This window comes from Bos grunniens, chromosome 18 (genome assembly GCF_055505025.1).
Source record: "Bos grunniens cultivar Pamir isolate PY7600 chromosome 18, Bosgru_T2T1.0, whole genome shotgun sequence".
NCBI lineage: Eukaryota > Metazoa > Chordata > Mammalia > Artiodactyla > Bovidae > Bos > Bos grunniens.
Genome location: NC_141182.1, coordinates 9,396,813 through 9,423,073, shown reverse-complemented (window position 1 = coordinate 9,423,073; position 26,261 = coordinate 9,396,813). Strand labels below are relative to the sequence as shown.

General features: G+C 43.4%; 1 protein-coding gene and 1 pseudogene across 3 annotated transcripts in view; both read right to left on the bottom strand.

Annotated features, from left to right (window-relative positions):
- CDH13 (cadherin 13) overlaps positions 1 to 26,261 on the bottom strand; it is a 1,010,942-nt gene that overhangs the window by 865,040 nt on the left and 119,641 nt on the right. The window lies entirely within an intron of this gene.
- The window catches only part of LOC147353006 (homeobox protein OTX2 pseudogene), a 39,890-nt pseudogene extending 13,629 nt beyond the window's left edge, over positions 1 to 26,261 (bottom strand). Inside the window, exon 1 of the transcript XR_015145302.1 lies at positions 1 to 26,261. This exon is cut by the window's left edge and continues 13,629 nt beyond it. The product of XR_015145302.1 is annotated as a homeobox protein OTX2 pseudogene (transcript).

Genomic DNA, 26,261 nt, shown 5'->3' with positions numbered 1-26,261 from the left:
GATGAGACGATTGGATGGCATCACCGATTTGATGGACATGAGTTTGAGCAAGCTCCCGGAAGCCTGGTGTGCTGCAGTCCATGGGGTCGGAAAGAGTTGGACATGACTGAATGACTGAACTGAACTGAAAACATTTTTGGTTGGTTCACAGGATAAAGCTCATAGCACAGATATATATATATGATTAAAGTCTTTGCACACAGTCAGTGTATTTTTTTCTAGCATCATCAGATATCAGCCCCACCCCATCACACCTTCCCAATGGCAATTTCCTTCAAATAATGTAATGAGTCAAATGGGACATGTTTTCTGTTTACCCACTCCCCTCCCTGCCCCTCCTGCCAAGGTATATGCTCTGATATCCTTTTTAGTTTTGTTTTTTGCAGTGTACATATTGATACCAGTAAATTGGCCATGTCCACCTATACAAATGAGTAGGGCAACGAAGTCATTTTAAAAGTTTGGGACTCTTTTTCCAGAAGAATTCTGGGTATTTACCTTGCTCAAATATTTACCTGGCCCAGATACTTACCTTGCCCAGCCTGAGACCAGCTCAGTGGAGAACTATCTTTAGTAATAAGACCATGGGTTCATTTTGCCAAGTGAGATAAACTCTTTGCAAGTGAATTGTATTTTATTTTATGGAGCTGCTGCTGCTGCTAAGTCGCTTCAGTCGTGTCTGATTCTGTGCAACCCCATAGACAGAAGCCCACCAGGCTCCCCCGTCCCTGGGATACTCCAGGCAAGAACACTGGAGTGGGTTGCCATTTCCTTCTCCAATGCATGAAAGTGAAAAGTGAAAGGGAAGTCGCTCAGTCGTGTCTGACTCTTAGCGACCCCATGGACTGCAGCCTACCAGGCTCCTCCATCCATGGGATTTTCCAGGGAAGAGTACTGGAGTGGGATATTTTATGGAGCACTCTCTTCTAAATAAGTGGAGCCATGACTCACTTGAAATTTTGAATCTTCAAATGGTGCCTAGCACTATGGATGTACATGTTTTGGAGGCCACGCACCAGTGAGGCATGTTTTACTGCTAAGGATTCACCATACTTGTCCACCCTTGAAAATAACAGTTTTCTGATTTGAAGGAGCACAGATACATAGCAAGCAAGCCCTCTGCCACAGATGTTTTCAGAATGAGTTTACACATTTTCAATGTGAGAGTGTCAAATTTGTCTCACAGATTATCCTGAAATATCTAGGATTTTTTTTTTTGAGATAAACACACACACACACACACACACACTCTCCCTTCATTCCTCTTCATACAGTCATGAGAATATGCCTTGATTCTGAACTGTTTTAAAAGAAGGAAAGAGCCATTATCAATTAGGAATCCATGGGTGGCTCTACTGATTACCAAAATTTTAGAATAGAATGCAAGATTATAGACAGCTGAATCTTGAGCCAGACAGTATATGTTATTAAAATCAAGAGCATGATTAATTAGTCATTTACTTGGAGTGATTTATCTTGTACCTCTCCCCACTGGTGTTGGAACTGCCTGCTGAGGACATCAGGTGTACCACTCTACCATGAATACTAATCAAAGTCCACAGAAGTGCAGAGTGAGGAGGAATTTGAGCTCCACCAAATATCCATTTTAAAGAGCTGACTTTTATTAAATAGATCTGAAGTCAAGAAACTGGTAAAACTAGAGAGAGAAAGGATAGACTGGTTATGGCTAAACTGTCTCACTATCAAATGACCCAAGTGCCAACCTGAGCCTGCCTACCTAGGACCTCAGGGCTGCCTCCTGACTTGTTATAGACATGAGTCCCATCTCTTCTCCTTCCTACATACTTCTCCAACCCATTCCACTTCTCTCTGTCTCCCCTGCCAGCCCCCTAAACCAAGTACCCCATCACTCTCCTGAAAGACTGCAATAGCCTCCTTACTCTGGCTCCATTAAACAGAACAAATTTTTTAAAACCATAGTTAATCATACCAAAGGTTTTCTTAAACCAACAAGTGGCTCCCCGTTGCTCTTAAAAAGAAGCCCTTATTCTCTGACTCAGCCCATGAAGGCCTCTACAGTCTCATCCCCACCCATATTTCCTGCTTCATTCAAACTTATCTATGGCTTATTCAATGTTCATAAGCCCCCACTGCCCTCTGGGAGGGGTCTAAAATGTTCTAACTTCTTTTCTGCCTCAGAGCTCTTCACTTGCTGTTCCTCTTCTGAAAATGCTCTTCCTCATGCTGTAGCCTGGCTGTCTGTCTGTCTTCCGGTCTGCAGCACAAAGGTGACTTCTCAGAAATCTTCCTCTTTCCCCTTCACCTAGAGATAGTTACCAGCTGTCATGCTGCCCTGTAGCTTTCCCGTGTAGCCCTTATCAAAATTGTCATTAATGACTTTTACAGTTAGTCATCAGCACTTTTTTCTTCCTTCCCTATATCCTCAGCTCCTGTCACAACGCAGTGTTCCCAGCAAGCCTCCAGTAAGTGAGCGGATCAAACAACAATGATGAAAGCTGTGTGTGGAGGAGACCGTAAGCTGTCCACCCTAATCAGCGCTCCTTTCTTTCAGCGGGACTACATTTCCCAACCTCCCTTGCAGGTAGGTGGTCATGTGACCATGAGGGGCGGCTGTGTGCCACTTTGAGCTGCAGGTCATAAAAACCTCCCTGTGAGCAGCTGTGACAGTCCCTCACTCTGGTGGACTGGGATGTTGATACATGGAAAATGGCTGAGCCGCCTATTGGCCTGGGTTCCTGAACGACCTCATGGAAGAGACCCTCAGACCTCAACAGCTGGCCCAGAACTGCTGCGTGAGTAGGAAATGAAGTCTGTACTGTTAAACCACTGAACTTGCAAGGTCAATCTGATCCTGCACCATCCTTGCCCACCCTAATACATTAGGATCCGAATACATAGGATTCTAGGTCTTGGAAATGAGTGAAAAATGGTTACCTTCCTCACATACACACTCACAGCTCCATGGGAACGTATATGTGGAGCCCGAGGAGATAGAAGGAAAAAGCAAATTGAATTTATGACAAAGTATAATATTATGAAAAAAAATCTGTATTTAACAAAAATTTTCTAAATCCATTTAACTCTTTCCCTCCATGGACTTAATCCTTAATAACTAAGAATACTCTGATTACTAGTGTTTCTTATAAGAGAGCTGCCATTGCCTCTTAGGTTTCTCTCTATCCTTACTTGTTGCTCTAGTAATTTGCATATAAAACCCTAGTATGGATGACCCCTTACAATCAGAAGGCGAGGACATCTCAAAGAAGTAGAAAATTGAACAGTTTTCTCACTGAAATTAGAATATCACGTAGCAACCAATTCTATTTAGCTCAGTGCAGAATTTATTTTTGCCCCTACGACAGGTCAGGGATAGAAGGAATCACTAGCCAGATTTTTCAAATGAATCAAAGTTCTCTAATGTCCTTGGGGTTTCTGTCAAGTAGTCTCACGGCTGGACCCCCACCTCCTAGAGGTTGCCTCTCTGTGCCCTCAGAGCCCAATCTCTGTCTCAAGCTTTGTCAGATTCTGCCGAGCAAGTTAATCTAGCTGAGTTAATGAAAATGCAGCCACTTCCCCACCAGCACAAAGAGCCTAGTCAGTCAGTTGGTTGGAGTTTCCTGGCCGGGAAGCCCACACCTCCCTGCCCAGCCTTCCTTTGGCTATGGAAACCTCTGTACATATGAGGAGCACCTGCTCATCTAGTGGTGGGGTCTTCGGCCCTGAAAGGGAGGAAGTGAGCTCTTTTCTGCTCTGGGTATGGATCTCTCATGCTCCTGGAAGCCTATTTCTTCCCCAGGAAATGCCCCTTGGTGCCAACCCTGCAATAACGAAATGGAACATTTTCTCACATTGAGCCACACCTGTTGTCAACAAGCTTTTGCTTCCAATCTATTTAAGCTTCATGGTGGGGAGGAGACTGTGTGAGTCTCGGGCATTTTTGGCAATGCTGGGCCCACAGCACCTGGAAAAGCTCCACACAGCCTATGTTCTTGTTTGGGAAGTGGAGTTGCCCCTGGTAACAGCTGCTGTGTTTCAATAGAGACCAGAGGCCTCTGGGAAAGTCATAAAGGCCTCGCCCAGGCCTCTTTGCAGAGCTGAGTGCCAGGCAGTTGGAGCTGAAAGGCAGTTTGTGCCTGTGAGGATTCCCGCAGGCTCACCAACAGCAAGAGCAAAGCAGAGAGAAGGCCGGCTGCTGCCTGTGCATTGTGATGGAGCTGATGTTGTTGTTATTGGCTTGGTTTTGGTCAAAGATGTCATCAGGCAAAGTTATATTCAGTGTCTATGTTGATTGAATATGAGTTTGCAATTTGGTCTGTAACCTAAGATGTATTTATCCACATATATATGTAGTTCATTTGTGTATCTCTTCATCCCTCCATTAGTTTATTCTTTTCTGTTTCCCTTCATTCAGAACCAGATGCCCATCCTGAATCCTAGTTCCTTTGTTTGGCTTTCTGAGGCCTTGCTTCCGTTTCCTTCACCTGCCTGGTGCATTAATACCCCAATACCCCAATACTTTCTGCTTCCTGGCAGGGTCCCTACCTGCATATGAGGGGTTCTACTGAACAGCAAACCAATATGCAGAGAGAACTTAGGGCCTGGACATTCATCCACTGCCTAATTTCCTGTTGTCATTTTTCCCACCCAGTAGTAACTCCCATATTTACCATGTGCAACATTATGCTTTGCAAATGCACATCATTTTTGGATCATTCAAAGCAAGCCAGTCCTTCTTGGAGAATTCCTACAGCCACATGGCACAGTTCCCTATAGTAGAGCTCAGCATTCTACTATGTAATTTTTGCTTATGACTCTTGTATGATATGATAAGCCCCTTAAGAACAGAACTGTGACTTAAGTGTCTCTTTTACCAAAGCCTAGAGGTTTGATAAATGTTTGCTAAATTATTTTTTAAGGATGGGTGGCTGGCTGGATGGATGGATAAGAGTATCTTTATGGATGGGAGGGTAGTTGAGCGTTGAAAGCATGAATGAAAGCATGAATGGATAAATGGATTTATAGGTAAACAGGTGGGTAAATGAGTTGGTGCATGGATGGATGGATGGATAAATGGATGGATTAATCGATGGGTGGATGGATAGGTAGGTGAATACAGGATGACCAGATGCTTGATGAGTGAGGGTGAGTGGGTAGCTAGATGAATAAATGAAGAATGACCTCAACCATCAGGGCGCCAATATGTATATTAACCTTGCTTACTTCCACTAAGATAATCTCCAACCATTAATCCCTTAAATAAACTCACAAGCCCCAAACTGCCAGCAAGTGAAACAACAGGCAGGCCCCTTGGGGACTGTGTTCCCCAGAGTTGAAGGAATACGGGGAATACTCCAATTTTCCACCTGTCGGCCAACTGGCGAAAAGCTCCCCTGTGGCCGCCCAACAGCACTGCCCGGCCACAGTCAAAACTGACCCATCACCTTTTAAAAAATAATTGCCTACATGTTAAAACTGGCCCTTTTATCATTCAGAAATGATACCTAAAAAGAACCTAGAGGTGGGCTGCAGAAGATACCTTTAAAACAAAAACGGCACTGAGGGAAGAAAGGGAGTCAAGCCCAGAACCGCCGCCTGCCCAGTCTATCCTCACAAAGCGGCCCCTTCAGACAAGCAGGCCAGAGTTCTGACTCCGACTCCCCCAAACGTGACCTTGTTTCAAAGCCACAGGGCTCTCCTCGCTCCAGTCCATGGTGAGTCAGAAAATAAGAGAATGTACAGTGTTCAGCTCCTGCCAAAGGTAAGATGAAACATAACCCTTGTTTTCGTGTGTTCGGTTATTGCGTTTTTTATTACTACTACTGTGTTATGGATGTCCTTCCTTCCTCTAAGAAAACAATAGAACAATGAGCCAGTTTGAAAGAGAAAAGCTGTCAGCTTGGATAAAATTAGTCTGCTTTATTTTTTTACGAAAAAATAGGAAGGTAATCATGCCAATTGTAATTTTGGTAAGTTATTTCTAGAGTGAGTTTATTAAACCATGAATTTTCCCTTGAGCTAAACTAATGACCACTATTAGGTATGCTACTCTATTTTAAATGATCAAAATATTCAATGGAATAAGATGAAAATTATAGATAGTGATAATTACAAAATGTCAGCATCACCTGGCATCAATTTACTAATATGTCAGCTCGGGTGTGGAAGAGAAGAGTCAGTTCAAAATGAGCAGAAGGCACGTTGCACAGGCTGCTGTCATTTATCCTTTAGGGACTGTCATGACTGAATATTTATATCCCTTGCTCCCCTGCAGTTGCTTCTAGCCTGCTGGCTACACCCTTTATCAGACAGCACAGGAAGGACTGGCAATGAGAGAGGGCTCCTCCACCTCCTTGAATCCCCAGGTCCTTCCTTGAATTTTTGCAGGGGACGTGAAGACAGCACTTTCTAATAAACCAATTCTGTTGTAAGCACTTGGGTCTGTAAATATGCCCATGGTTTTCCTCTTAAATGTATAGTACTAGCCTTTCCCTCGGAGAAGGCAATGGCACCCCACTCCAGTACTCTTGCCTGGAAAATCCCATGGATGGAGGAGCCTGGTAGGCTCCAGTCCATGGGGTAACTAAGAATCGGACACGACTGAGAGACTTCCCTTTCACTTTTCACTTTCATGCATTGGAGAAGGAAATGGCAACCCACTCCAGTGTTCTTGCCTGGAGAATCCCAGGGACAGGGGAGCCTGGTGGGCTGCCATCTATGGGGTCACATATAGTCAGACACGACTGAAGCGACTTAGCAGCAGCAGCAGTAGCCTTCCTCTCCCCCCAGTTGCTACAAATGAAAAGGGAACAAGAGACTGTGTCATTAGATGTGTTGCAAAACTCATTGCTTGATTTAAACCAAGTTTTCAGTTTGTTTATATCAATCACCTATACACCTGAAATCCTGGGCAAAAGAAATCTGCTCTTGGCACAAGGGCAGAGACTGTGTCCCCGGAAGTGCACCTGTCTCGGAAAGGTGCCACTGACATAATACACATGTACAGATGTGCCTGGCTCTTTGGGGGACAGATCGATTTGCTGTCAAAGATATGTGTGTGCGACAAGACATGACCCTCCTCCTTTCCCTTGTCTGCACTTAACCTCCCCCCAGTATCCTCCTGCCACCATCTACTACACAAAAATGTGAGAGTAAGCACACATTCACACAGACACCCTGGGTCACTGCATTCCCCAGTCTAAACAACTCCAGCTATCTGGTTCCAGTGGGAGAGGGTAGTACCCGGGGAAGTTCCCAAAGTAGAGCTGATTGGTTAAGGGGAAATTCCTAGGTGAGTTTAAATCCTCATTTCCCATTTTTTCTGGCTTTCCTTTCTGCCTCCTACAGCCCTGCTCTTTGGAACCACTGACCATCCTTCTACATCCACTCCCAAACCCTCTCTTCTGCACAACCTACTTTAAATTACTTTTGCCTCAGGTAAGCAATCATTTCTCCAGAACCCCAGAGAATAAGCCCTGCTGTGCAAGCAGCCTGATTTCACAGGGACCCCTCAGCTCTGCACAGGAATTCCTGGAGCAGCCTCTGCTTTGTTCTGGATGGATGGTTCTGGGAAGCAGCAAAGTGCAATGGTAGAGACATAGGTTCTTAAGATGGACTGCTTCCTACCAGCTGTGTGACACTGGGCAAGTGCTCAATTTCTCTGTCCCTCAGTTTCCTCATCTGTAAAATGGGGCAACTTACACTTTCCTCCTAGGAGTTAAATGTTTCAAGTGCTTATAATGAAACTTAGCACATGGCGTAGACTTGTGCTTTTTTAAGTTACTTTTAAAAAGTAACTTCTAATAGGCTGATTCCTCAAGCTTTATCCTCCTCCCTCCCCAATCTTTACACTTCAAGGCTTTCTTTCATTTCTGCTACAAAGCCCAGCACCTTTCCTCACTCTCTGGGATCTCAATATTTCCATCTGAGATTTATGAACATACCCAGCAATCCTCAGGGTGGATTCCTGATCATTCTCTTTTCGCATACATACACTTTTATTTAAAACTATCCCAGGATTGACAATCTAGGATGTCAGTCCCCGAGACAGTCAATCTAACATTTTAAATCCCCTATTGAAAGACAGGAAGGGGGTGGTAGTCTTTGCCATGTCTTAAATTTGGAAATGATTAAATACCAGTTCCTATCGCCTATGTGCCCAAAGCATAAAGCTGTTATACTAGGGCTCTGGTTAGGGCTGAGATCAAAACTCTTAGTTCTAGGAAGAAAATGGAATAATAAATAAGGAAGGGGATGCCTCCCAGCCAGCCATAGGTAATAAATACTTCCTGGTGATCACATCTTAAAGAAAGGAGGCAGATTTTTGTTTTGTTTTGGTGGGATTCCAAAGGCCATTCCCAAAGAGGAGCTGCAATGGGGTCTGAGGCAAAATCTGCATCATGAGAAAGCAGAAAGTCTTCCACTCCAGGGAGACTACTTCAAAGGCCAGCACGTACTTTGTAGAAAGGACATGGCAGCTACATGGCAATGCTGCATCACTCAGAACTTAGCAGCTCTCCTGGCTTTAGCATCATGGATCAAAGCAGCTGGATAGAAAGTTATCAAAAGAGACTTAATATGTCTAGACCAGTAAAGCTTGATGGCTATCCTGGGCTTTGCAGAATGGGATGCTTTATGCTATGAAGAGTATGTAGGCGGGTACAAGGGGGCGCCTGACTTCTCAAGACAAGCAAGTCTATCTGGAAAGACAATTTTACTCAGCATAAGTAATTTGAAGCATTATTTTGCATTCAGGTAATCACAGATGGTGTGGTAGGCTGTACCTAACTTTCAGAGATCCCTGCCATCCTGCATGCATGCTCTTGGGTAACCCCTCCTGTTAAGTATGGAATGGACTTAGTGACTTGCTTCTTATTAATAGAATACAGCAATGGGGGTGGGATGCCTCCTCTGTGATTACGTTGCTAAAGCCTATGATTTCTGTCTTGTTGACCTTTTGGATCTTTGTTTCTTCTCTCTTGTTCATTCTGGAAAAGCATGATGCCATATTGCGAACTGATCTACAGAGAAGTCCATATGGCAAGGAACCGAAGGCTTCCCCCAGCCAAGAGCCAACAAGGAGGTAAGGTCCTAGCAGCCTCAAGGACAGGATCCTGCCACCAGCCTCATAAGTAAGCTTGGAAGTGAACCCATGCCCAGTAGAACCTGGAGATGACTGCAGCCTGTATGTAGCCAGAGCACCAACCTAAGCACCAACCAGCTATGTGATGTTGGGCAACTTCTCTGTACCTCAGTTTCCTCATCTGATTTCTGGCATACAGAAGCTTTGAGATAATAAATTTTGCAATTTTAAGCTACTCAGTCTTAGAGTAATTTGTTACATAGCATTAGACAAGCAACATAGAGATGTTATGGACCAGAGTACAAAACTGTCAGGAAAGACAAGGCCTGTTGCATCTACTTAATGTTTCAGCTCATGCCCACACAGGGCTCCTCAAATTGCCCAGCTCTAGGGGATACCATTCACAAAGAACATGCTGTGGAGTTACGGAACATAAAGGCCTTGGAACCATCTTGATACTACATATCCGCAATGTTACATCTTTTTGATTGTCCGTTCTACAACATTTGGACTGACATCAGGTCTCGCTAGGCTGATCTTCAACTTCCTCATCTGTATAGTAGGTATAAGAACCTTGGTTTCATCAGTTTTCTGAGAAAGGTAAAGTGGATGTCTGTGAAAAGCACAGTATCTGGCACATAGCAGAAACTGACTTTGAGCTTGGTAACTGAGTCTCAGGGTTTAACCAAAATTTCCAGGGCTTTAGTTGTGTGCAAAGTGCTAGGACACTTAGTTCTCTATCTGCACTAAAGCAGGAAGTGGAACCCCCTACCTCTTCCCTGGTAGAGAAAGGGCAGAATGAAGTTTCCTCACCAGTTCTTTCCCAAGACAGTTCCCCCATGTCTTATTATACCTTTAATTACCGGTGTTTACTCTGGTAAGAAAGCCAACTTCATAGTCATCCCATCAAGGTACAATGGAACTAGAACACAGAGTATGGATTTAACCTCCTCATTCAGTTGAAGCCAGTGCTTCCAAAACCGAATAGACTCTTACGTGAGAAGCCTCCTGCCTGCAGGCTGCTTGTGTATTAGTAAATCTGCCACTTTGTCCATCCGGTCCTTTTGCGTGTCCCACTTTCCTGAGACCCCCCATAAGCATGACCGCTTATTAAAAATAATCAAGGGCTCCTGCTCAGTGAGCACCAACTCTGTGCTAGGCTCTTTTGTATACAGGTTTTGAGACTCTTGCAAAGGCACATGGCATAAATACTACCCTTTCCTATTCCTCTTTTCATACCTCCATCCATTCACAGAAAACAGCCAACAGTATATGTCTCAAAAGGAATCTAGTCCAGGAACAAGCTAAAGGATATTTTCTTCAGCATGCATTCAAGCAAAGAAGGAATGCACTGATGCTGAGGGGATCAGCAGTGTATCTGGCCCTGTGCTGGGAGCTTTCTTAGTGGGGTCTCCGGGAGGCTGTGAGGTGTATGAGTTAACGTCATTGGCTGAGAAGCCAAACCACCTGGTTTTCAATCCTAGCTCCAATGTTCACCAATATACTAGAGACCGTCAAGCATCTTACTTAACCTCTCTGTGGCTCAGTTTCTTCAGCTGATGCACCAGATTTTAAACACTTGGCTCATCTTACTGAATAATCAATACATGTTAGTGATCTTACCCTTGACACAGCCTATGAGAAGGGTATGAGTCCACTCCATTTTGTAGATGAGGAAAGTGAAGGTAAGAGAAAGCAAAATACTTCCCAGGCTCATACAGACAGTAAGTGACAGAGCTGAAACTCAAGTTCACTCATGATTGAATCCAAAGCGGTGGCTATGGAAACCCCTGATTTACGAAGCACTGTTTATTCTCCTGCAGAGAATGATACTAGTGACCACAAAATGGCTGTTTCCTGTGTGCCAGGTACTGTCCTAAAAGCTTTACATTCTCATATCTCATTCACTCGGTATCACAACTATACGTAGTAGTAGTAGGTACAATTTCCATTCCCATTTCACGAATAAGGAAACTGAGGCTTAGAACGGCTAAGCATTGCGCTCAAAATCACATGTGGGTGGTGAAGACTTCCATCGCCCACTGCACCCTGCCCTGTTCTCCTTCCAGGCACGTAGGAGGGTTACGATTCCTAAGACCACTGGGCAGAGACCTCGAGGTGCTCTTGCATGTGGGCTGTAGGCAGAAGTGGCCCCTTTCCTTTCCAGGTCACAGCATTTCCGAGGAGACTTTCCCAATGCTCTTTCTGAGCGGTAGCAATTGTAGGAGCACAATTAGTCCTGGAGGGGCAATTAGAGAGGGCAGCCTCGCTCACGTAGCCCCCTCACGGGGGAGTGCTCCCTGACTTGGTTTCTCAAGAGAGAGAACTAAACCTGTGTTGTGAACAAATTCTGAGACCTGTGCTCGTCTGTGGTTACAGCACAGCCTCACCAATCCTGGGCAGCACACCTGGCACATGGAGCTTCCAGGGTTCAGACCCCAGAAGACAAGAACAATAATGACTTTAACACGTGCAGTGGTGAGAATTAAGTTGTAGTAGACAAAATAGATAAGGAAAAGCATAGCAAAAAAACAAGCATATGCTAAGTGCTGAATAAATGCTTCTTGAATAAAAGAATTCTTTCTTGAAGGTCAAGATTAAAACTTGAAGAATACATGGTTGTAGCTGACAATACACAGCACTTACTCTGGGCCAGACATATTTTTAAGGGCTCTGTGCATATGCACCCACTTCTCTCTCCCAATAACCTGTGAGAAAAGTACTGTTAAGTAGCTGCAATTTACAGATGGACAAACCAACACATATAGAAAGTAAGGAACAGATCTAAAGTTGTACACAGTAAATGGAAGATCTGGGTCTCAAACCCAGGCAGTATGGCCCCAGACCTACATTCTTGACTTAGTGGTAGACAGACTTTTTTTTTTAAAAGGAAGCTCCATTGAATAATTAGATGTAAAGGAAAACAATATTCTTGGATGAATTAAGAAAATGGCATTGAAACATGTATAATATCATATATGAAATGAGTAGCCAGTCCAGGTTTGATGCATGATACTGGATGCTTGGGGCTGGTGCACTGGGATGACCCAGAGGGATGGTACGGGGAGGGAGGAGGGAGGAGGGTTCAGGATGGGAAACACGTGTATACCTGTGGCAGATTCATGTTGATATATGGCAAAACCAATACAATATTGTAAAGTTAAAAAATAAAATAAAATTAAATTAAATTTAAAAAAATGAAAAAAATGTAACCGGCAAAATAAGAAAGGTTTTATGTTCAATTTGCTTCAGTGAAGTTGCTTTATGTTTGTAAGTGAGAAGAAAGTGCAAAAGTACTGGAGAACAATGACACTTGAACGGCAGCTTTAGACTGTTACGGAATAAGGCCCAAGATAAAAAACCCCGAACAGAAAACTGGAATGAGCTAATATTCAGAGGAAATTTTCAGATGCCTCCACTGTGTCCCAGAGACAAGTACCTCCACTTCTTCCCCCTACAAAACCACTCGTGTCAAAGAGTGTCAAAGGATCCCTGGGGCACCAAAGCACGAGGCGCAGAGCTCGGCAGTGATGAAGCTAGAGTGGCAACTTCCAAGACCCTGCTGCGCTTCCTTGCTGCTGACCACTGCATCAATCCAGGGATGGGCAAACCAGAGGAAGGAGACGAGGGACGTTCACAGAGTGGCAGAGAAAACCACAGAGAATAAGAGGGACATTTATCTTTGCTGCCACAAGAGAATTCAGACAAGCCTGATTGAAAATGTGTCCACTGGCTCAGCCCATATCCCAGGTTTTTCAGCCTCTCTCAGCCTCTGCATCCTGTGTGATGGGTCCCAGCCTTGAGCTGATTCAGAGAGAGGAAGACAGTGTATCTGGAACTCTATCACTTGAGGGGAGATGGGTACCATCCTTTCCACACCAAGACCCAACCACTACTTCTGGCTTTGGTGTTCCTTCTACATTTCCTTTTCTGACAATCAGACTGTGTAAGATTAGGGTATTAATACTGGGGCATCCTGATGAACCTTTTACCACCTTATACCCCCATCTCACTGGCTCATGGGTTGACTTCCCAGGAAAGTATTCTGGCCTTAAAAAAGATTTGCCTTTGAAATCTGACTTAATGTATTCAAAGCTCAATTCTTTCCCTATGATGCTGGACAAGTTACCTCTCTAAATCTCAGTTTCATCATCTGTAAAAACGAGATGGTGAAGATGATGGTAAATTCTCCCTCTTAGGGCTCCCATGAAGAGTCACCAGCATGAAGCATTTAACTCAGTGTCCGGCACCATAAAATGCTCACTCGTTCCGTTAGCTGTTATCTAGCTTCTTCCTAGGTTTGTCTGTGATTCCTCCTACCCCAGCCCTGTCCAGTTTCAGAGATGTGACTCTGCCCTGAAATCCAGCTGGTCACCCTCCTTCTCACCAGTTCCCTTCCTCTCAGGGCCCCCTGCCTTGCCGTGTGTGTGCGTGTGTGTGTGACTGGAGGAGGGGTGTGTGTGTGTGTGTGTGTGTGTGTGTGACTGCAGGAGGGTTGGGGAGGAGCTTGCTATAGATTAGGAAGGCGGCAGATAGTATCAGTGCTCCATCCACATCCCCTCAGACCTCTTTGCCACTTTACTGCACACCAGTCCCAGCGTGCATTCATTCCTAATAGCCAGCACCTGCGGTGGTATGCCGGTAAATATTTAACAACCACCTCTGGGGATGGGAGAACCCTAATTTGTAATGTAAGCCAATTTCCATGGTGTAACTACTCCCACCGTGGCTGATTTCAAGCTATCAATGTGAGGTTAACTAGCTTGCAAAATTCCTAACAATTTAACATCCAACACTCATGAACAGTTAGTTTCAAGCCAGTGCCTGCACACCATGGGCCTCTGTGTTTCTCTTTTACAAAGGCTGCATCCTGGCTGCCAGGATATGTTTTGCCTGTAATCAGGGAGGACAGGAAGTGTCTGGGCATTTACGTTCCTGCTTGTCTCTCATCCTAGAAGCCTCCAGAACTGGTTGGACTGGTTGGTTCAGAAGTATAAACACTCGAGACCCCTCCCCCGTAATGGGCCAACATGGAAGTGCCACCCACAACTCTCCAGTTTCCCTGGGGGATTAGGCCAAATTTACCTCTCTAGGACTTAGCCTGACACCACACCCTTGCTCACCCTCCCCTTTCCCAGTTTTACTTCCCCACCTCCCTATCCGTGTTGCCTAGGAATCTTTCTAACAGGTCACTTTAACATAACATCTCATCCGCAGTCAGCTTCAGAGGAACCAAACTGACAGTTTCAAGGACGTGCCTTCTAAAGCTCTGAGTTCAGGTCCTGATTCTGTTACAAACTGTATGACTAGGAAAGTTATTTAAGCTCTATGAGTTTATATTTCTTCATCTATAAAAGGGGCCTAATAAGTCCCTGCCTTATTAGATAATGGTGCTGGAGAAGACTCTTGAGAGTCCCTGGGACTACAAGGAGATAAAACCAGTCAAGTCTAAAGGAAATCAACCCCAAATATTCATCGGAAGGACTGATGCCAAAGATGAAGTTCTAACAATATGGCCACTTGATGTGAAGAGCCAATCCGTTGGAAAAGACCCTGATGCTGGCAAAGACTAAAGGCAAAAGGAGAAGGGGGAAGCAGAGGATGAGATGGTTGGATAGCATCACCAGCTGAATGGACATGAATCTGAGCAAACTCTGGAAAACAGTGGAGGAGAGAGGAGCCTGGTGCACTGCAGTCCAGGGATCACAAAGAGTCGGACATGACTTAGTGACTGAACAGCAACAACAAAGTCCCTATGACTAGGGTTATGGGGAGAGTGAAAAAAGATGAGTCATCCAGGAGGATTAGCACCGAGTCTGGCTCATGATATGTCTTCCATAAATGCTGCTGTGGTTCCTATTGTTACTAAAGACAGTGTCTGTCCTGCCTTCCAGGTCAGAGCTTCACTTGGAATAGTTGATGACTGAGTCCTCTCAGCTAGGAGGACTGTGTGAAGTCCTGCTGAGCTTTCACCACCCTTTGGAATCAGAGTTTAAGCTCTTCGGCTGTTCTTTCTTGAAATGGACCTCCATTTATCTTTCCCTCTGCAGAGGGAACGAGTCTTCTGGAAAAGCTATGGTCCCAGTTGACCAGCTCTGTGACCTTAAAATCCAAGCATGCCTTGTTTCTGAGCTCCATCTTACCCAAAACCAGGGCAGTCAGGGCTCAATGGAGGATAACAAGTAACGAGGACCGTGCAAAGGGATAGGACCAACATTTTGTTCATTATCCAGTAAAGATCCTTGTGCCACGGTCTCTACCTTCTTCTCATGGGGGAAAATAACATTTATTGCCCAGAAGTGGTGAAACAAGCACTCATGAAGTGCTGGTGGTAAAACAGATTAATAACAGAGCTTCACCAAAGCCATCAGGCAACATCTACCCACAACCTTAAAAGCACACACCCCACTTGATTCAATGGCACCTATCTTAGACATCCTAAGTAAAGCTTCCTAAACTTGAAAAAGCTTTAAGCACACATATAACCAGTTTAGCCTAGTGCTTTGTATATAATTGGTACATAATGCATTTTGATTAACTAATGAAACTATCATTTAATATTCTAAAAAGTTAGAAAGCACCTTCATCTCAGTAGCTGGACACAAACGAGTAGCTAAAGGAGTTAAACACCAAGGAGTTGTTATGAGGCTTTTGTGTGTGTGTGTGTGCTAGAACCATTTTAATATAATTATACATATCTGCCAAGCCAGGAAGAAAGGTTTATGCATATATAACTTTTCCAGTTAACATCTGCAAGCATAAACAATGATGATCTCAGTTTATAAATTCATCAGGGTCAGAGCAATTGACCAATGTCTCTTTACTGCTGGGCTTACCAACAGTAAATTACATGATGAATTAGTGTCCTTTCGTTTCTCTTCTCTCATTCTCCTTGTCCAGAGACATTTTGTTGTAAAGTTTCAGTGTAGCTCACCTCCAGCCAAAGGTAATCTTTTTAGATAAGTACTCAGTTGCTCTGAATTTACTTATAATTATAACCTATTTAATCACAGAAGAAACCCTGCAGAGGTGGAGTTCAAGGTTGCACACAATAACAGGAGATCCCAGTTTTGAAGTCTAGCACAGACTAAAAACCACAGATGTACCATTTCTATGAGACACACACTGACTGTCTCTTAAACTACATATTGTCTCCTTATTAACATTAGTTTTTAAATAAAGTAATGCAACTAGGACAGTCAGTCGCACAGTTCACACGGCCCTGAAAAGCTTTTCAGTGCCAACTACCAGTTGGTCATGAAACGTGAATGAGCTTGAGACACTGTCCATTCCTAAGATTCAGCCATGGATTAGCTAAAACATTGGAACACCTCTGCTTAAGAAGGCTATGTCCTTCCCTCCTTCCCCTCACAATTTAGTTATGCTTGTTTCTTTTTGGTGGTATTTGGTTGCACATGGCTAGACTGCTTTCGATCACCTTGTGAATCAGGAAAACCAATGACCTAGAACTATGACAGGACCTTAAGTATTAAGTAGGCTGATTTGTCTATTTTGGTAGCTGGTCGGTAGGCCCTCACTAAGGCCTTCCATTTTCCTTCTATGCCTTCAAGGACATTGATCAGAAGATGAGTCTGAGCATCATACCATCTACCTCTTTTAACCAATGCCTGGCTAAAACTGGAATGTCCAGCACAGTATATTTAAAAATCACCCACAAAAAGATGATTTTTGTGAAGATCACAGGTCTTCACAAAACCTGGAATTTCCACGAAGATGTCTGATCTTTATAATCTAAGCAGTCAGCATTGAAGTTAAGTTTCCAGGAGGCAGTTTGGTCCTTATAATCCAAACAATCAGTGGTTGAGTTAAAACCCAAGCTTAAAGCTCCACATCCCTGGGTGAAAACAGAAGCTGGGGACTGATTGAGATGGCTGGTGACTGCATTGGTACCCATGGGACAGAGTGCGGTCCCTGGTCCAGGAAGCTGGTGATGCACAGGGCTCAAATAAGATCCACAGTCCATGCCCCCCAAAGTAGGAAACTGAGCCAGCATATCCTTGACTATGACCTGAAGCCTCAGTATAGGTCATGGGGTAGGACCTCTGCATGCAGGGAGAGGAGGTGGACGGGGGATCTGACAATGGGGGGATGGCTGGGCTCCAGACAGATGGAGGAGCACTGCTGCTGGAAATGACTGGGACTGAGGTGCTAGAAGGGGGAGTGATCTGGCCACTTGTTCCACCCTCTGAAATCACTTCCCAGGCAGGAGATGTCTTCTTTTTGGCAGGTCTCACTTTGTTTTGACCTCCATTCTGCTGTTGCTGCCCCTGTTGGCGGCACTTCGCTCTTTGATTCTTAAACCATGCCTGTACCCTGGACTCAGGCAAGTTGATTTTCAGTGCCACCTCCTCCCACGTGAAGATGTGTGGGTATCGGGTCTTAGCAAACAGTGCTTCCAGCACATCCAGCTGCACTCGGGTGAACATCATCCTCTCCTGCCAGAGTTTCCAAGGGGTGGCTGGGTATCCCACCAGGGGTGCAGCAAGTCCATGCCCAAAGTGGTCAGACTCAGCCCACTGACTGCATAAGGCGGTTGCTTAAGATAAGACATCATGCTAAGGTTGTTTGGAGGCGCAAAGTCAGCCCAAATCCAGGGGACCCAGCGGAAGGTCTTGCTTTGCCCGGAGTGGACAGATTCAGAGTCCTTGTTGGGTAGGTTTGAAGTGGTAGAACTTGTCTGAGAATTAATTATAATAAATGTTTTCTTGATAAACTAACGAGATAATCCGAAGGGCATGCATCCCTTAATTACAGGCCGCCATGCTCAGCTCTGCTTCTCTGTCAGGGCTGATTAATTTTCCGCCTGATGGAAAGGCTGCTTTCTGCCTTTAAAAAATATATGACCATTGAAAATTATGTTCATAGGACACTCTCAACTACAACAGCCCACACTCTCTGGAGTGTGTTTCTCTCAAGGCAGCACTGGCCTTCTGAGATGGCCCACACTGTCTGTGGAGTTAAGTTTCTCTCTAAATAGATCCACTTCTTACTTATCACCTGGTCTGTCACTGAATTTTTTTCTGCGATGAGACATCAAGAACCAGAGCTTCATTAGGTCCTGTCTAGTTTCACTTGCTCACTGGGACCACTTACAGAGATCTTACACCCAGTGCCTCTGACCAGACTTCCAAGTACGAAACAGCTGGGCTGACACCTCAGGTCGGAGGACCGAGTGCAGAAGCTTCGCCCGACACTCAGTTCAAGATGGTGGCAGCGAGCCACGTGCAGGGATGCTGGGCCCGGATCTAAGACCTGGAGCCTGAGCACCACAGCTGCTCCGCTCTGTGAGAACTCCGCCCCTTCCCCACTGACTGATGACCCCGTAAAGCCCCCGGACGGCCTTCCGGCCTGTCAAGGAAGCATGCACTTTCTCATTGTTTGATTAAAGAATAAAACTTTGCTTCTGAACTGAGGAAAAATATGTTTATAAAAAAACTGTGAAACAATGTGAAAAGAATTATGAAATGAAGCAAACAAATTTTAATTTATACCAAAATCACAGCTTAAATTTTTTACAAAGAAAATTTTTTTTACAAAGAAAAAAAAAAAACACTGAGAATACTGAGTTCAAGAATGCTACAATAAGGAAATACTTAACCAAAATATGATATATCTAAACAGAGGAATATTATGTAGCCATTGAGAACTGACTGTAAAAATTATAAAATGATATCTATGTATGGAATGGTAATACAGCTCAAAGCATAATTATAGCTAATTTAATTATATAGGCTAAACTTATGATGATTTTTAAGCAGAATATTGAATATATGATTCATGATGAGTCTAACCATATAAAAACTAAACCAATTTAAAATGCATGCATAAAGGAAAAAGGCTCTAAATAACTACAGTAAATTGTTACTAATGATCATGTTTGGGCTGCAACCCTTGAGTGCTTTTCTTTCTCTTCCTTTTTTATGTCTCAAATATTCTCTAATTAAGGAGAATTACTTTTATAATAAACAGCATTTTGATTGACTGGTTGAGTAACAATAGCACTACATACACACAGACACACACACACAGATGAAGTAATAAGGAGTGGAAAGTAAGGGAGAACATTACTATTCAAACACCCTTCTCGGTTAATAGTTTCCAAATTTGTTTTCTAATAAGGCTAATAACAGCCATGTGTTATGGCAGGTAGCAGCCCAACCTAGCCAGAGAATCAGACGCAAATGATTCCCAAGCCACAGTTACACTTCGGCTGTCACTTCAGCTCTGGTGACATTAGCTGGAGACAGCAGCTGGGTGAGATGGTATGCAATTCATGAAGAAGAGAACTCAGAACTAACTCTACGCTTATTAAAAATCCAATTCCTTGTGCAGTTTGCAGAATGCATTCACAGGCTTGCCAAATCTCACCTTTGAAATCAAATTTCCTTTCTGCCATGTGCTGTTGCAGATTTAAGTCTATTGTTTCCAACTGAATTTTGTTTTTTAACTGCAATGCGTTCAGGTAAGTCTGTTCTTGCTGATGCATTAGAAAAACCAGCTCAATGCAGGCCCACTGATTCACCACATGGTGGGTACGTGTCTTTTTGTGAATAATTTATTATTTGCCAGCATGAAGGAAAAGCCCAGGGCCCCGTGGAACAGGTCAGTTCCAAGAAAAAGGCAGCATCAGCCTAAGTAATATTCCTTCACCTATGTCCTGGGTAGCATCATGAGACCTAAATACCAACAGCCACTAATGTCCTTCTGAATGTTACCTCCTTCCAAACAGTTTCCCCAGTTGGAGGTTCAGTCTGGCATCCGTAAAGACACAGGTATCTTTATTCCTCCTTCTTCTCTGATCCAGAGGGCGGGATGCCTTTTTAATACCCCATTTCCTAACATATGAGGATACAGTATATAAAACCTTCCATCTGGCTCTTTCTTTTTTTGATGAAGCCATTTACATTTTCTTAGTATAATTAGTATTGCACAGTAACTTGTCAATATTCTTCTGCCATGACACCAAGTTACAGCTTACATATACCTGCAGCTGGGAGGATTTATTTGTTCCTTCATGCTTTCAAGTGCTGGCAAGGGATAATTACCAGGGAGATTATTACATGGTGGTGTTGGGCTAATTAAATATGATAAAGGCATTTGCCTGTGACATGATGGGTCTGTTTCAATCTAAATGATATAAAATGGTCAGACTCATTGAAGGCAACATGGTGACCCCGCAGAAGATTAGACCCAGCCAAAATAGAATCCTGCTAATGATGTTTCTGAATTTGATGTTCTATCTCGATTTCACTAGCTATCTTTTTAATCAGAGAGATATCATTACAATGATCGCTCCTGAACATTCGTGCCCAGCCCTCATGAGAAAGCAGGGGACCTTCAAAGTACCTTGAAATATTGGCAAAATACAAAATATTAAAGGCATAAAAGTGAGTCTGCTGACCCTGAATTGCTTCTGATCTTCTTGTTAGACTGAATAAGAATCTGTCTTAATTGTGGACGTCTACCGGGTTAGGGAAGTAAGAAACATGGAGAGGTAAGAGACTGATGTCCAGTGGCTGTTGGACCCTTTCCCTCCTCCAGTGGAGATATTGCTGATGGTGGTGGTTTATTGGTTCAGTCGTGTCTGACTCTTTTGTGACCCCATGGACTGTAGCCCACCAATTTCCTCTATCCATGGGATTCCACAGGCAAGAATACTGGAGTGGGTTGCCACCTCCTTCTCCAGGGCATCTTCCCGACCCAAGTATCAAACCCACATAACCTACATTGGCAGGCAGATTCTTTACCATCTGAGCCACCAGGGAGGCCCAGGGGAGTTATTGCTGGCTTATAAACAGATGTAAGCACTAGGCTTGAAGTCCGAGGGACAAAACTTTGGGTACAAAGTGTTCTGTTTTAATTTTAGAGCAACAGGAACAGAGGTTGATACTAGACCATATTTTTAAGACAAAAATTGACCTTATATCATGAACATTCGTGGTGAGATGTCACCATGGTATGGTAGTAAAATGGTAATAAAATGGGAAAAGTCTCCAGTTCCCATTTTCTTGGTAGAGTTGGTGGACATAGCTGCTGCAAAGCCTAGTGGCTGAGATGGTCAATTCAGTCAAATACACATTAAAATCAGCCCCCCAAATATCAATAAAACTAATTGCTACAACCAATAGTCAGGGGAGAGGTGTCATTTGCAATCAGTGGGTATCTACTGTGGCTCCTGTGTGCAGGTCACCACAGGGAACAAAATAAACACCTTATGAAACTTTGTCCCAGTCAATAGTAAGAGACTTCCTTGCAGTTTATTTGAGAAAATGAGATGTATGTTGCATGACTGTGTAGCAAGGAGAAGCACTTCCACCAGCCATGTGGAAAATCAGTCCAGTTATTTCGTACTTAGACGACTTACATATGAGAGCAGTTAGTCCTTACAGCTTCCCTCTCTCCCTTCTGAACCATCAGCCTCAACCCAACTCACATCCATCACTCAGAGCTGATCCTCTCAGCTCTTCTTCTCTCTCTCTCCTCACTCCTTTCCTCTTTGGGGTCTTGCAGGTAACACTCTTATCTTGCTTAATTTGGCTCTTCTAAGTAAAGAGTGCCCCTCCTTGGGATGCTCACCTCCTTTCTCCATCCCCTATTCCCTCCTAGTCAACAAGCAGGACCACATCACCAGCAGCAACACCCATCAGTGAGCTGGGAGTTCTGTCCAGAGCTCAGGGAGAAACTTGTGGTAGTCCTCAGAGGAGTCAGGGGGGTGCTGGGGCTGGAGATGAGCCCTGGAGAGAATGCTGGAAAGGGGTGGCAGAGGCCAGGGCCTCACAGGGAGGAAGACCGCGAGCAAAGGCCCTGAGCTCGGAAAGCGAGGGCCAGGGACCGTGAGACAAGTGTGCATGGCATAGGAATTTAAGTCTAACATGGAGCAAGATAAAATGAGAAAGATTTTTGCTGGCAGCAACTCAAAAAATGTTGTTTGTACTCTCAGAGGGAGCATTAGTGCAATGTGGGTTAACGTTAAAAACATGTTGAGTGAAGGAAGCCTGGCATTAAGAGTGCATGCTGCATGATTCCACTTATGCCAAATTCTAGAACAGAAAAAACCTAATCCATGGTACCCAATAATCAGAGCAGTGGTTGTTTTGAGGTTGCTGGGGGAGAGTCAGAATTGGCTAGGTAGAGGCTTGAGGGAACTGTCTGGGATAATGAGACTCTTCTACATCTTGACAAGGGTTTAGGTTCCAAAGATGCGTGCATATGTTAAACTCAGAGAATATACATGTAAGGTTTATAAATTTCACCATGGGTAAATTTTACATCAAAAGAGAAAAAAGTATACACAAATACTAGTTAACAATATGCATGCCAAAGTATTTAGGAGGAAGGTATATTAATGTCTACAATTCACTTTGAAATTCATTATCTGTAGATAATGGATGGATAGAGGGATGCATGGAGGGAGAGAGACAGCAGAAATGCGGGGGATAAAATGTTAAAGGCAGAATCTAGATGGTGAGTGCACACGTGCCAACTGCAAACTTCAACTTTTCACTAGGTTTGAAGATTTTTATAATAAAATGCAATTTTTAAACAATTGTATGTTGGGTACAAACGAGTCTTGAAGATAAGGTAAACATTCTGTTTTATCATCAAAGCACATCTCACGTTTTGCACTGAGGAATGCTGAAGAAAGCAATTGGTGGGGAGAGGGCATTTAATCAGATCTATTGGAGCTTATTGAATAATGGATAATATGTATTGGATAATAATAATAGTAAAGACAGCAACAACCATGGCTACCATTATTATTGCCACATATTGACTACTCTTTCTGTGTCCAGTATTAGGCTAAGTGCTTTGAAGAACCATCTTGTTTAATCCTGTAACACTAAGAGAGAGATAGAAATATCCCCGATTTTTCATGAGGAAACTAAACTTCTGTAGATTAACTGATTTATCTGTAGATTAACTTCTGTAGATTAACTACCAAAGCTAATCAGGCAGAAGGTTGTGGAGCTGAGGTCTGAACCTGGGCTTAGGCAAGCGTATACTGGGGACGTGAACGGCACCCAGTGTGAACTCCAGTCCACCAAATGCAGGATCTGTGTAGCACCTTGGATCTTTGCGACCACATTCAGTTATCCTGGGAAAGGCAGTGTTTCCCTAGTCTGTCAGATCTCAGACCTCCCCAGAGCTAAAGGGGGAGTTTCAATGCTTCAGAAATGATCGGAACCTGGTGTTAAATATACCAGCTTTGTATATAGGAGTTTTGTAAATTATTCTGAGTGCATTTCGACCTAAATTCTATAAATTTTCCTTGACTTAAAAAGAGGCTGCAGGAAGCAGCGGAGACGCAGACATGGTGAACAGACTTGTGGACACAGCGGGGGAGGAGAGGGTGGGACAAGTGGAGAGGGTGGGACGAGTGGAGAGCGCGGCAGGGACGCACGCGCGCTATCCACGTGAAGCAGACAGACGGTGGCGGTTTGCGCATGACTCAGGGAGCTGAAACCGCTGCTCTGTGACAACCAGGAGGGGCGGGAGGGGTGGGAGGTAGGAGAGAGGTTCAAGAGGGAGGGGACATATGTATGCCTGTGGCTGACTCATGCTGATGTACGGCAGAAACCAACACAACAGTGTAAAGCAACTATCTTTCAATTAAAAATAAATAAAACACACACACACAAGCATGAAAAAAAAGAGGTTGCACTAGACATTCCCCATTTTAGCAGAAGCCTAAGAAGACTCCAGCCTTAGAAGAATGATTTTAATGGTGGACTTTGAAATAGGGAAGTGGAGTGATGAGGAAAATATTTGGGGGTAGGTGGCTCTTGGGGACACTTCATTTCTTAAATTTGGCCAAAGAAACAGTAGTATAGGATAAAGAGTCATTGTGTATTCCCTAGGAAATTTCATCTTACATCCTGATTTCACATAATTATAAGGAGGTGATTTTATGAGAAGTTATTTAAGCCTGGTGAAATTGGTTCTTTTTCATAATGAGGATGATTCCATGTACTTCTCAAGTTATTATAAGGCAAAACACATGTCTGGGAACTCACAGGGTCTGGCCCTGTGTAGATTCCTCAGTGGAAGCTTATTTCCTTCCTGCTCCACAGGAAGAAATGACACTCGGAGAGTTGGACCATGAAACACTCCTCAGAGTTATGTGTAACACTGGAATTAGCAATTATGCTTTCCCCAGTATGACTTCCCATTGGGAAGCTCATAGTGTAAAAAAATACATGCTTATGAAGGCAATTATTCTCTTTATGCCACATGATTTTCTTGTAATAAATACCATTCACAATATAGATGCCCCATTGATAATGGTACCAGGCAGTGCCTGCACTGGGAAGGAGCAACGGGATGATTGGCAGGGAGCTGTTAGTGGGTTTTCAGTCAGAAACAATGTAGTCTATGATTTTGACAGTTAAAATAAAAGGAGTAGGGAATCAATTTCCATCTAAGACTTTTAGCGCTGGGCACTCAATGGAAACTTGTTGAGTTGAGCTGAAGATGGAGGCGGGGAGCGTTTCACAAGATGCATAATGGCAATATCTTTGCACAGAAACTCTTATGGTTCTAGAGGAGCTTATAGTCTCAGTAATCGGGGTCTCAAGAGATGTGTAACTGAAAGAATTATGAAATTCTGCAACTCAAAATGCCCAAACACTAGTCTCTTTAAACAGTGAAAGGAAAAATGATATTCAGTCTGCCTGGGGCATCCATAAACCATGTAAAGATAAGGGGGTTCCATGAAGAAATAGATGAATTAACTAAGAATGAGTGAAGTGACTGTGAGTGTGATTCAGCCTCAGAAGATAAAGAGATACACAACCAAAACTAGTTCCATAATGATTCATATCCTCATTCATTATCCAACACCTATTTATTGAGCATCTACTATGTTCCTGGTCTCATGTTATAGCCTCGGATATAATGAGAAATAAATGGATGCAAATTGCAGTTTATAGTATTTAGCCCCACAAAGGAGGCAAATTGGACTTCAAAATTCCCTCTGCACTCTCACATCTACTTGTCCAGCACCCTCACATTTTAAAGTTCCATTTCTAGATGTAGACTCGAGCTCTTCCCTTCCACATTTCCTCCCAGTTTTGTCATGGGGGGCAGGGAAGGGGAAAAACCTAGACAGACAGAAGTAGAACCTTCTCCAGCAGGTCAGAGATAGAGGAGGGCTGTTTGCATTCCCTCTTTCCAAACATTTGATTCTTTTGTTTTCATATGTGCAATACCTGGAAATGTTATATTACCCAGATCCCAGACCCAGATTATCACTTTTCAAGCATTATCTCACCTAATCCTCACTAGAAGTTGCAAAGTACATATTATTTATATTATTGTTATTGCTTGAACAGTTCTCCCTCATTTAAAGATAAAGCAACAGGTAACACACAATTGCATCTTTTGCATTGTCATAGGGCTCTAAATTAGGACATCTAGAAACTGAACATTCTGTCAACTATTGGGTTCCCAAAACCATGGTCTTGGTCTTGCCACTCTAGCTTTCCTTTTAAAACACACGGGCATTAGAGGAAATGCTTTCAATTTTTCACCATTGAGGATAATGTTTGCTGTGGGTTTGTCATATATAGCTTTTATTATGTTGAGGTATGTTCCTTCTATTCCTGCTTTCTGGAGAGTTCTTATCGTAAATGGATGTTGAATTTTGTCAAAGGCTTTCTCTGCATCTATTGAGATAATCATATGGTTTTTATTTTTCAATTTGTTAATGTGGTGTATAACATTGATTGATTTACGGATATTGAAGAATCCTTGCATCCCTGGTATAAAGCCCACTTGGTCATGGTGTATGATCTTTTTAATGTGTTGTTGGATTCTGATTGCTAGAATTTTGTTAAGGATTTTTGTATCTATGTTCATCAGTGATATTGGCCTGTAGGAACAAGACAAGGGTGCCCACTTTCACCATTACTATTCAACATAGTTTTGGAAGTTTTGGCCACAGCAATTAGAGCAGAAAAAGAAATAAAAGGAATCCAAATTGGAAAAGAAGAAGTAAAACTCTCACTGTTTGCAGATGACATGATCCTCTACATAGAAAACCCTAAAGACTCCACCAGAAAAGTACTAGAACTAATCAATGATTATAGTAAAGTTGCAGGATATAAAATCAACACACAGAAATCCCTTGCATTCCTATACACTAATAATGAGAAAACTGAAAGAGAAATTAAGGAAACAA